The sequence below is a fragment of the Calliphora vicina genome, chromosome X (genome assembly GCF_958450345.1).
Source record: "Calliphora vicina chromosome X, idCalVici1.1, whole genome shotgun sequence".
Taxonomy (NCBI): domain Eukaryota; kingdom Metazoa; phylum Arthropoda; class Insecta; order Diptera; family Calliphoridae; genus Calliphora; species Calliphora vicina.
The window spans coordinates 67,501-80,000 of NC_088785.1; the positions used below are offsets into that span (position 1 = coordinate 67,501).

Here is a 12,500-nt window from a genome sequence, read left to right on the forward strand (position 1 = left end):
ATTTGTTTTTTAAACGGCTGTAGCAAATATTAAGATCATAAGGTAGCCAAATACCTCGTCATCATACAAATAGTGATGATGAATATGAATGGTTTAACTAGTTTTACTCTAATGTTAACAAAATCGAGTAAGCAGCTCATGATGTTTTGATATTGAATGGATTAAACACTAGATTCTTTATTATACAAATAATAAATAAGAATATTTTGAAAATTGAATGTGTGAAAAGAAATTAACTAAATAATAAAAATATTTTTCTTAACAATGTTTTGAAAAATTTCATTCTGCCCATAAATAAATTTTAGAGTAAAACTACTTTGAATTTTTTCATTGTCGCTTAATAATGAGGTACTGAGCCATTATTTGTTTTTTAAACGGCTGTAGCAAATATTAAGATCATAAGGTAGCCAAATACCTCGTCATACAAATAGTGATGATGAATATGAATGGTTTAACTAGTTTTACTCTAATGTTAACAAAATCGAGTAAGCAGCTCATGATGTTTTGATATTGAATGGATTAAACTCTAGATTCTTTATAATTATACAAATAATAAATAAGAATATTTTGAAAATTGAATGTGTGAAAAGAAATTAACTAAATAATAAAAATATTTTTCTTAACAATGTTTTGAAAAATTTTATTCTGCCCAGTGCTCTGAATGTCAATGTGAAGAAATTCGAGTAAGCGCGTTTAAACGGCTGTATTAAATATTAAGATCATAAGAGAGAGGTAGCCAAATACTACCTCGTCATACAAATAGTGATGAATATGAATGGATTAACTAGTTTTACTCTATGTTAACAAAATCGAGTAAGCTGCTCGTGATGTTTTGATATTGAATGGATTAAACTCTAGATTCTTTATTATACAAATAATAAATAAGAATATTTTGAAAATTGAATGTGTGAAAAGAAATTAACTAAATAATAAAAATATTTTTCTTAACAATGTTTTGAAAAATTTCATTCTGCCAAGTGCTCTGAATGTCAATGTGAAGAAATTCGAGTAAGCGCGTTTAAACGGCTGTATTAAATATTAAGATCATAAGGAGGTAGCCAAATACCTCGTCATACAAATAGTGATGATGAATATGAATGGTTTAACTAGTTTTACTCTAATTTTAACAAAATCGAGTAAGCAGCTCATGATGTTTTGATATTGAATGGATTAAACACTAGATTATTTATTATACAAATAATAAATGAGAATATTTTGAAAATTGAATGTGTGAAAAGAAATTAACTAAATAATAAATATTTTTCTTAACAATGTTTTGAAAAATTTCATTCTGCCAAGTGCTCTGAATGTCAATGTGAAGAAATTCGAGTAAGCGCGTTTAAACGGCTGTATTAAATATTAAGATCATAAGGTAGCCAAATACCTCGTCATCATACAAATAGTGATGATGAATATGAATGGTTTAACTAGTTTTACTCTAATGTTAACAAAATCGAGTAAGCAGCTCATGATGTTTTGATATTGAATGGATTAAACACTAGATTCTTTATTATACAAATAATAAATAAGAATATTTTGAAAATTGAATGTGTGAAAAGAAATTAACTAAATAATAAAAATATTTTTCTTAACAATGTTTTGAAAAATTTCATTCTGCCCATAAATAAATTTTAGAGTAAAACTACTTTGAATTTTTTCATTGTCGCTTAATAATGAGGTACTGAGCCATTATTTGTTTTTTAAACGGCTGTAGCAAATATTAAGATCATAAGGTAGCCAAATACCTCGTCATACAAATAGTGATGATGAATATGAATGGTTTAACTAGTTTTACTCTAATGTTAACAAAATCGAGTAAGCAGCTCATGATGTTTTGATATTGAATGGATTAAACACTAGATTCTTTATTATACAAATAATAAATAAGAATATTTTGAAAATTGAATGTGTGAAAAGAAATTAACTAAATAATAAATATTTTTCTTAACAATGTTTTGAAAAATTTCATTCTGCCAAGTGCTCTGAATGTCAATGTGAAGAAATTCGAGTAAGCGTGGTTGATGAGATGAAAAAATTTATTACAAAAAAAAAAAATGATGGCTCAGTTCATCATTATTAAGCGATAATGAAAAAATACAAAGTAGTTTTACTCTAAAATTTATTACAAAAAAAAAAAAATGATGGCTCAGTTCATCATTATTAAGCGATAATGAAAAAATACAAAGTAGTTTTACTCTAAAATTTATTACAAAAAAAAAAAATGATGGCTCCGCTATGTCATTATTAAGCGACAATGAAAAAATACAAAGTAGTTTTACTCTAATGCTGACAAAAATTTGATTCTGTCCAGTGCTCTGAATGTTGTCAATGTGAAGAAATTTCAGTAAGCGCTGTTGAACGGCGGCATTAAATATTAAGGTCTTAAGTTAGACAAAGTCCTCATCATCGAATTAGTGATGCATATGAATGGATTAACGAGATTCCTACTGTCCCTATATTTAAAAAAAAAATGTTGACTCTCATCACCACATCATTATGAAAAAATTTAATAAAATATTGGCTCATCACATTATTGTGAAGAAAATAATAAAATATTGGCTCATCCTATCATTATGAAGTAAAAAAAAGAAAAATACTGAGTAGTTTCATTCTAATTTCAAAGTAGAAAAATTTATTTAAAAAAAATGTTGGCTCTCATCGCCACATCATTGTGAAAAAAGAAAAAATATTGGCTCACACATCATTATTAAGCGATAAAAATAACGATAGAGTAGTTTTACTCTAATGCTTACACAAAAATGTGATACTGTAAGCGCGGTTGAACGGCGGAATTAAATATTAACGTCATTAGGTAGACAAAGTTCTCGTCATCTAATTAGTGACACATATGAATGGATTAACGAGTTTCCTACTGTCCCTAGGAAAATTATACTGTCCCTTGTTTGCTGATGATAGATGTATTAAAATTATTTAGTTTTACTCTACTCTACTCTATTACTTATACACAAAAATGTTGTTTGCTAATGAGATGAATGTATAGATGGATGGATGTATGTATTAAAATTATTTAGTTTTACTCCTCTACTAATAATAACAATACTACTACACAAAACAAAACAAAATATAAAATGTATTGTGGATTTAATAAAATCTATAATGATTTTCCTTTATAATAGTACCAAAAATAATAAAGAAAAGTTAAATTTTTATACAAATTTGTTAAATTTGTGAAAATAATACTATTTATTAGTTAAATGTTATAAATTGAAAAAAATGTGGACTAAAATCTATAATGATTTTCATACAAAATCCCAAAAATAATAAAGAAAAGTATATTTTTCATACAAATTTTTACAATTTAAGGAAATATTTCATAAAATAATAAAATTTTTGAAAAAATCGAAAATTTTTTATTTTGAAATATTGAACAATTTGAAAAGAAAATCTATTTAGATGTTGATATTAGTTCATATTGTATGAAATTTCTTAAAAAAATTATCAAAATCGATAAAATTTTATTTTAATTTTTCTTACTTTTGTAAGTTAGGGAAATAGAAATTTTGAAATTTTGAAATTTCAAAAAAAAAAAATCTACAATTTTAGAAAATTTAAAAATTTTTTTTATCCAAAAATTAGTAATAATTCGTACGATTCATAATCAAAAAGAAAATTTCAAAAAAGTTGCTTAGAACTCAAGATATACAATTTTAAAGTTTCGGAAAACGAAATTGGCGGGGAAGTTGTATGTAACTATCTCTATATACTCTTGACATAAAATGCAGAGATACTAAATATTCACACAAAACATCAAAAATACTAATATACGGTGTGTTAAAATTGATTTAAGAATGAAAATCGAATGCGAATGATGATATTGTGCAAGAATGTTACAACGTGAATGTTGGAACTATTTGCTTGTTTTTTTTTTATATTGTGTATTGAGGTTTTTAAATATCTATTTTATTATTTGCGTTGAATATATGTGGTATAGTATTTTGTGTGTGGGGAGAGCAATGAAAACTTTTTTTAGTTTATTTGCCGCTAACGATGAATCTATTTAAGTTTGTCGACAAATTTTTTTAGTTTGTTGATTGAACTGTATAGTTATTCGTTAGTGTAAAATTATTTATTTTATTTTTTTTTTATAATTTTAATTTTTCTTTATTGAAATATTAAAATTAATTTTTATTCAATGTGCTAAAATTATTTATGATGCTTTGGTCTCTAGAACAAGAATTTTTTTATATTCTTGGGGATTTCAATATTTGCATTGGTAAATTTATTTTGTTAAAATCGAATAAAGAAAAATAAGTATTTTCTTAGTTTTTTTTATATAAGATTTTTTTGGTGAAGATTTTTTGGTGTTTTTCAAAAATGTATAAAATGTAAAAATGAAATATGAATGAAATGTAATTCTTAATTGCATATCAAAAAATATCATATATATTGAAAAATATTATATGATGCAATGTGAAATAAATGATAATAGAACAATATATTGTTTAAAAATCAAGAACAGTGAATTTGGAATGACGAATATGACGCGATAAAAAGCTGATTTTCGTTAAATTTCTTTTCAACTAAAACCAATTGAAAACAAATAATATAAATAAAACATTATTCTGGTTGATCCTGCCAGTAGTTATATGCTTGTCTCAAAGATTAAGCCATGCATGTCTAAGTACACACGAATTAAAAGTGAAACCGCAAAAGGCTCATTATATCAGTTATGGTTCCTTAGATCGTTAACAGTTACTTGGATAACTGTGGTAATTCTAGAGCTAATACATGCAATATAAATACGGACCTTTGGGACGTATGCTTTTATTAGGCTAAAACCAAGCGATCGCAAGATCGTTATTATGGTTGAACTCTAGATAACTTGCTGATCGTATGGTCTTGTACCGACGACAGATCTTTCAAATGTCTGCCCTATCAACTTTTGATGGTAGTATCTAGGACTACCATGGTTGCAACGGGTAACGGGGAATCAGGGTTCGATTCCGGAGAGGGAGCCTGAGAAACGGCTACCACATCTAAGGAAGGCAGCAGGCGCGTAAATTACCCACTCCCAGCTCGGGGAGGTAGTGACGAAAAATAACAATACAGGACTCATATTAGAGGCCCTGTAATTGGAATGAGTACACTTTAAATCCTTTAACAAGGACCTATTGGAGGGCAAGTCTGGTGCCAGCAGCCGCGGTAACTCCAGCTCCAATAGCGTATATTAAAGTTGTTGCGGTTAAAACGTTCGTAGTTGAACTTGTGCTTCATACGGGTAGTACAACTATAATTGTAGTTTGTACTGTACCTTATGTATGTAAGCGTATTACCGGTGGAGTTCTTATATGTATTAAATACTTGTATTTGTGCATATTCCTCCTATTTAAACCTGCTTCAGTGCTCTTCATCGAGTGTTGTTGTGGGCCGGTACAATTACTTTGAACAAATTAGAGTGCTTAAAGCAGGCTCCAAATGCCTGAATATTTTGTGCATGGAATAATGAAATAAGACCTCTGTTCTACTTTCATTGGTTTTTAGATCAAGAGGTAATGATTAATAGAAGCAGTTTGGGGGCATTAGTATTACGACGCGAGAGGTGAAATTCTTGGACCGTCGTAAGACTAACTTAAGCGAAAGCATTTGCCAAAGATGTTTTCATTAATCAAGAACGAAAGTTAGAGGTTCGAAGGCGATCAGATACCGCCCTAGTTCTAACCATAAACGATGCCAGCTAGCAATTGGGTGTAGCTACTATCATGGCTCTCTCAGTCGCTTCCCGGGAAACCAAAGCTTTTGGGCTCCGGGGGAAGTATGGTTGCAAAGCTGAAACTTAAAGGAATTGACGGAAGGGCACCACCAGGAGTGGAGCCTGCGGCTTAATTTGACTCAACACGGGAAAACTTACCAGGTCCGAACATAAGTGTGTAAGACAGATTGATAGCTCTTTCTCGAATCTATGGGTGGTGGTGCATGGCCGTTCTTAGTTCGTGGAGTGATTTGTCTGGTTAATTCCGATAACGAACGAGACTCAAATATATTAAATAGATGCTTTCAGGATTATGGTGTTTGAAGCTTTTGTAGCCTTCATTCATGAGTGCAGTAAAATGTGTGAGTGTTTGAATGTGTTTATGAAAGTGGAGCCGTACCTGTTGGTTTGTCCCATTATAAGGACACTAGCTTCTTAAATGGACAAATTGCGTCTAGCAATAATGAGATTGAGCAATAACAGGTCTGTGATGCCCTTAGATGTCCTGGGCTGCACGCGCGCTACAATGAAAGTATCAACGTGTATTTCCTAGACCGAGAGGTCCGGGTAAACCGCTGAACCACTTTCATGCTTGGGATTGTGAACTGAAACTGTTCACATGAACTTGGAATTCCCAGTAAGTGTGAGTCATTAACTCGCATTGATTACGTCCCTGCCCTTTGTACACACCGCCCGTCGCTACTACCGATTGAATTATTTAGTGAGGTCTCCGGACGTGATCACTGTAACGCCTTGTGTGTTACGGTTGTTTCGCAAAAGTTGACCGAACTTGATTATTTAGAGGAAGTAAAAGTCGTAACAAGGTTTCCGTAGGTGAACCTGCGGAAGGATCATTAATGTGTTCCTAACCGATAAAAAAAATTTTTTTATATATTTATATATAAAAAATATTAATAAAAAAAAAAACATAATGCCCTTTAAAAAAAAAGGCTAATAAAAATAAAATTAAAAATATTTAAATATTTTTTTTTTATAAAAAAAAAAGAGAAAAACACTAAAAGTGTTATTGAAAGAAAAACTCTTTAATAATAAAATAATATTATATTTAATAATATTATAAAAAAAGTCGTTGGAAATTATATATATATATATAATATATTTTCTTTTATTCTCTTTTATTAAAAAAAGATGTACTGATTTATGAACTTAAATCATACATTGGATGGGAATATTTGAAATATATATAATATATTCATTTTAGTGTACTGGCAATACAATTTATTGTATATCCATACATTGCATAAAAATTAAACTCACAATTATAGTTGTACTTGTATACAAGTTAAAAAAAATTGTTCTTTCTAAAAGAACTAAGATATTCGCAACAAACTTTGTGGTATGTTTTAAAATTAAAAAAAATATTATTGAAGGAATTGATATATGCCAATTTGGTTTGGTGTATTTTTGATTTCTTTCAATAAACAAATTTATGAATTGCTATTTAAACAAAAATAAATATATCACTCTAAGCGGTGGATCACTTGGCTCATGGGTCGATGAAGAACGCAGCAAACTGTGCGTCATCGTGTGAACTGCAGGACACATGAACATCGACATTTTGAACGCATATCGCAGTCCATGCTGTAAGGTACTTTAATTTATAATTAGAGTGCTGCTTGGACTACATATGGTTGAGGGTTGTAAGACTATGCTAAATAAGTTGCTTTAAAAATCTTTTATATATTTAATATGTAAAATTTTTTAAAAGCACATGTTGTATTACTGGATATTCTACTATATTCATAATACTAAAAGTTAAAGATACAAAACCTCTAACGAATAAAATCAGAGTATTTAATATTATATATTTTATATTCATTTTTTTATTGAGGAAGGTCTAGCATAAAATATTTTTTTATGAAACTAGGATTGCCTCTCTATTAAAAAGAATTTTTTATTTAAACAGAAAATAAAAGAAATGATTTCTATTTGTGGTTTTGATATTTTATGATTTAAAAAATTTTTTTATTACAACCTCAACTCATATGGGATTACCCCCTGAATTTAAGCATATTAATGAGGGGAGGAAAAGAAACTAACAAGGATTTTCTTAGTAGCGGCGAGCGAAAAGAAAATAGTTCAGCACTAAGTCACTTTGTCTTTATGGCAAATGTGAGATGCAGTGTATGGAATGTCAAATTTCTAGTATGAGAAATTAACGATTTAAGTCCTTCTTAAATGAGACCATTTACCCAAAGAGGGTGCCAGGCCCGTATAACGTTAATGATTACTAGATGGCATTTCCAAAGAGTCGTGTTGCTTGATAGTGCAGCACTAAGTGGGTGGTAAACTCCATCTAAAACTAAATATAACCATGAGACCGATAGTAAACAAGTACCGTGAGGGAAAGTTGAAAAGAACTCTGAATAGAGAGTTAAATAGTACGTGAAACTGCTTAGAGGTTAAGCCCGATGAACCTGAATATCCGTTATGGAAAATTCATCTTTATGATTTTAATATTTATAATATTATAATAATGGTGTGCATTTTTTCTATAAAGGACATTGTAATCTATTAACATAAATATATTTATCATAAGATCATTTGCTTAAGTTTATTCAAATTATTTTGCTTGCATTTTAATATCGAATAAATGCTTTTGATTTGATAAAGTGTTGATAGATTTATTATATATAGTGCTTAAATATTTATATTTTATAATAGCATATTGATCATTGATCTTTATGTTTATTATATGCACTTATATGATTAACAATGCGAAAGATTCAGGATACCTTCGGGACCCGTCTTGAAACACGGACCAAGGAGTCTAACATATTTGCAAGTTATTGGGAATAAAAACCTAATAGCGTAATTAACATAACTTAATTTAATGGGATTAGTTTTTAGCCTATTTATAGTCTATTAATTCAATCCCGGGGCGTTCTATACAGTTATGTATAATAGTATTTATATTATTTATACCTCTAACTAGAGCGTACCTTGAGCATATATGCTGTGACCCGAAAGATGGTGAACTATACTTGATCAGGTTGAAGTCAGGGGAAACCCTGATGGAAGACCGAAACAGTTCTGACGTGCAAATCGATTGTCAGAATTGAGTATAGGGGCGAAAGACCAATCGAACCATCTAGTAGCTGGTTCCCTCCGAAGTTTCCCTCAGGATAGCTGGTGCATTTAAAAATTATGTAAAATAATCTTATCTGGTAAAGCGAATGATTAGAGGCCTTAGGGTCGAAACGATCTTAACCTATTCTCAAACTTTAAATGGGTAAGAACCTCACCTTTCTTGGTATGAAGGTAGTGGTTGTGATATAATGTGCCCAGTGGGCCACTTTTGGTAAGCAGAACTGGCGCTGTGGGATGAACCAAACGTAATGTTACGGTGCCCAAATTAACAACTCATGCAGATACCATGAAAGGCGTTGGTTGCTTAAAACAGCAGGACGGTGGACATGGAAGTCGTAATCCGCTAAGGAGTGTGTAACAACTCACCTGCCGAAGCAACTAGCCCTTAAAATGGATGGCGCTTAAGTTGTATACCTATACATTACCGCTAAAGTAAATGGTTTATGTTCAATTTCGGTTGGATTATAAACTTTGAAACTTTAGTGAGTAGGAGGGTACAATGGTGAGCATAGAAGTGTTTGGCGTAAGCCTGCATGGAGCTGCCATTGGTACAGATCTTGGTGGTAGTAGCAAATAATCGAATGAGACCTTGGAGGACTGAAGTGGAGAAGGGTTTCGTGTGAACAGTGGTTGATCACGAGTTAGTCGGTCCTAAGTTTAAGGCGAAAGCCGAAAATTTTCAAGTTATAATGAAAAGGAAGTAAAATTGCTTAGTAATTAAACACTTGAATAATTTTGAACGAAAGGGAATACGGTTCCAATTCCGTAACCTGTTGAGTATCCGTTTGTTATTAAATATGGGCCTTGTGCTCATCCTGGCAACAGGAACGACCATAAAGAAGCCGTCGAGAGGTATCGGAAGAGTTTTCTTTTCTGTTTTATAGTCGTACTACCATGGAAGTCTTTCGAAGAGAGATATGGTAGATGGACTAGAAGAGCATGACATTTACTGTTGTGTCGATATTTTCTCCTCGGACCTTGAAAATTTATGGTGGGGTCACGCAAACTTCTCAACAGGCCGTACCAATATCCGCAGCTGGTCTCCAAGGTGAAGAGTCTCTAGTCGATAGAATAATGTAGGTAAGGGAAGTCGGCAAATTAGATCCGTAACTTCGGGATAAGGATTGGCTCTGAAGATTGAGATAGTCGGGCTTGATTGGGAAGCAATAACATGGTTTATGTACTCGTTCTGGGTAAATAGAGATTCTCGGATCTTGTTCCCCGGATAGTAGTTACGTAGCCAATTGTGGAACTTTCTTGCTAAAATTTTTAGGGAATTATCGCAAGATATATTCCTTTTAAATTATAACGACTATCAATTAACAATCAATTCAGAACTGGCACGGACTTGGGGAATCCGACTGTCTAATTAAAACAAAGCATTGTGATGGCCCTAGCGGGTGTTGACACAATGTGATTTCTGCCCAGTGCTCTGAATGATCATAGGAACACAGAAGCTCTAAACTTAGGTGAAGGGGTTAGTAGTGTTAGTATGGTAACTGAGCAGGCAGTTAACCAAAGTGGGTTGGTTGCGGGGGGTAGCGGCCCTGCTTCCAACTCACACCCTTGTGTCGTATGTGAACGCTCATTCTCGACGAAGTCGGGATTGGGTGTTCATATTAGACGTGCACACCCTGACGTATCTGACCAGATGAATGTCAGGTCTGATAAAAAGGCACGATGGAACGATGAAGAAATTTCGTTATTGGCTTGTACCGAAGCGGAACTCACCTCCTCAGGTGGGGTCCGGTTCATGAATCATGCTCTTCATGAGCGATTCGCGCATCGCACTGTCGAGGCAATCAAGAAAATGCGCCAGAGAAGTGAATATAAGGTCAAGGTCCAGACCTATCTCACGCGCTTGGTTGACCCAAACAGAGGACCCACAAATATTGCGACTGCGTGGGTACAAAGCCAACAAACGACAATGGAAGCATCTGAAATCGTGGCTGAGACTGATCCTATCGTGGACAGTCCAGTCTCCGGGGACGCTCCTACAGTGGACGACCCGATAAAATCCTTTTTGCTTAGTCTAGGGGATCTTGATATTGATAGTTATAGTGCTCCTTATCTGAATTCGATTGTACGTAGTGTCAATGATGATGATAAGGATCATGTCCTACTTAGACTGTCTGGATATTTAGATGAGATATTTCCACCCAATCTCGAATCTAGACAGCGTGTCCGCCCGAGACAACCTCCTACTTTTACTAATAGACGTAAGAGGCGTAGACATGAGTATGCAAAGGTCCAACGTGACTGGCGCAAGCACAATGGCAGATGTATCAAAGCGATCCTAGACGACACTGAGAGTTGCTCGCAACCAGCCAGAGATGTAATGGAAACCTATTGGAGAGAAGTTATCGAACGTGAGGAGCATTCGGCGCCTCTACGTGAAGATCTTGCTAGATATTCTAGGGGCAGTATATGGTATCCGATAAGTCGTTCAGACTTAAAGGCTTCCATGCCCGTACATACCACCTCGCCCGGCATTGACGGGATCACATCGAGGCAATTCAGGGCGCTACCAATAGAAATATTGGAACGCGTTTTTAACCTGTTTATGTGGTGTGGTAAGGTACCAAGACGCTTCCGTGAGGCCAAGACTATTTTTCTCCCAAAGAAGCAGAAGCCCTCACTTCCGGAGGATTATAGGCCAATCACTCTCACGTCGATTCTTCTTCGCTGGTTTCATTCCATCCTGGCAAAGAGAATATCTCGGTGTATCAAGTTTGAACGCAGTCAAAAAGGATTCATGCCTACCGATGGGTGTGCTGATAACACGACCTTGATAGACCATCTTCTCAGGGAGCATCATCAAAATTATGCTTCTTGCCATATTGCGGTCCTTGATGTCAGCAAAGCCTTCGATTCTGTGTCTCATAATACAATTTATGGGACTCTTGAATCGTACGGCCAACCACAGGAGTTGGTCGACTATATTAGACATATATATTCCACATCGCGCATTAGATTCTCTGGCGATTCATGGGTTTCGGATCAACTGGTTTTACCCGGGAGAGGAGTAAAGCAGGGAGACCCTTTGTCTCCAGTACTGTTCAACTTAGTGATGGACAGACTGATCCGAAAACTCCCGCCAGAGTTAGGATGCAAGATTGGAAATTTTATGACTAATATTGCTGCTTTTGCTGACGACTTGGTCATCTGGGCATCAACTCCACTCGGTCTTCAGAAGTTGCTTGATATAGCCAGTGAGTTCCTTGGCTCTTGTGGACTTAGATTGAACAGTGCCAAATGTCTGTCGGTGTCCATCAAAGGACAACCTAAACAGAAACGTTCGGTGGTTGTACAAAAAGAGTTCTTTGTTGAGGGACGGGCCATAAGAGCACTGAAGAGGACCGAAGAGTGGAAATACCTAGGTGTGACTTTCACCGCAGAAGGCAGAACTAAGGTGGATTTGAAGGCGCCCCTTAGAGAGAAGTTAGATCGGCTCACAAGAGCACCCCTAAAACCACAGCAGAGGTTGTTTGCACTTAGATCGGTATTGATACCTCAACTTTATCATGTACTGACCCTCGGGAACGTTATGATAGGTTGCTTAAGGGGTATCGATAGGACAATTAGGGCCTACTTACGAAAATGGCTCAGCTTGCCAGACGATGTTCCAATCGCGTACTTCCATGCTTCTGTGGAGGATGGCGGTCTGGGCATTGTCGCG

General features: G+C 34.0%; 2 non-coding genes and 1 pseudogene across 2 annotated transcripts; all 3 read left to right on the forward strand.

The window, feature by feature from the left end:
• The first annotated feature begins 4,580 nt into the window (after positions 1-4,580).
• LOC135962862 (small subunit ribosomal RNA) lies at positions 4,581-6,567 on the forward strand. Its single transcript, XR_010576704.1, has one exon. It is a non-coding gene; the product is annotated as a small subunit ribosomal RNA (ribosomal RNA).
• Positions 6,568-7,192: 625 nt separating this feature from the next.
• LOC135962866 (5.8S ribosomal RNA) lies at positions 7,193-7,372 on the forward strand. Its single transcript, XR_010576708.1, has one exon. It is a non-coding gene; the product is annotated as a 5.8S ribosomal RNA (ribosomal RNA).
• Positions 7,373-7,702: 330 nt separating this feature from the next.
• LOC135962927 (large subunit ribosomal RNA) overlaps positions 7,703-12,500 on the forward strand; it is a 7,279-nt pseudogene continuing 2,481 nt past the window's right edge.